A 675-nucleotide genomic window follows, 5' to 3' on the forward strand; every position below is an offset into this window, starting at 1 on the left:
TTTATTTTAAATGCCCCATGATTAGAATGATCTATTATATGTATGCATGCTCAGTTTTAATAAAACTATATGACAAGCGGATGCATGGAAATGATCAGTTCATGATATGTGTATGTTCTAACAATTTACTAATTCATTTTTGATCTAATAGATGCTATCAGGTATGTATATATGATCAGTATATAATTCAATCATCACAAAATCAGTTTTTAAGGTTGGTTTTTAGATCAAGATAAATTTATATCATATGTTCAAACTATAATGAACCGATTTCAAGGCCGGTTTAGATTTAGATAAATTTTGACAAACAACTATGTGATCAAATGATTTCAACTTAGTATTTATTTTAGCCTATGTCATAACTATTTAAATCAAGACTATATGTTATAATATTTTGATAAATACTACCTAGTCAAAGATATGCATTTAAAACAATCATAAAAGTTTTAAATTTTGATCAGTTACAATATAAAACATCAATGGTCAAAAATATGCATTGATTACGATTTAAGTTTTGATATCTTTGGGTTTGACTGAAAGATTATGGCTGAAAAGATTGTGGCCGGAAAATGTCATGGGCGGAAAAAAATTATGGTCGGATTTGGATTTAGGGGTTCAGCCGATTATTGCTTAGAGTTTAGGGGATTGATAAAAATCAAGCAAAAAGGATTTAGG

This window comes from Brassica oleracea, chromosome C9 (genome assembly GCF_000695525.1).
Source record: "Brassica oleracea var. oleracea cultivar TO1000 chromosome C9, BOL, whole genome shotgun sequence".
NCBI lineage: Eukaryota > Viridiplantae > Streptophyta > Magnoliopsida > Brassicales > Brassicaceae > Brassica > Brassica oleracea.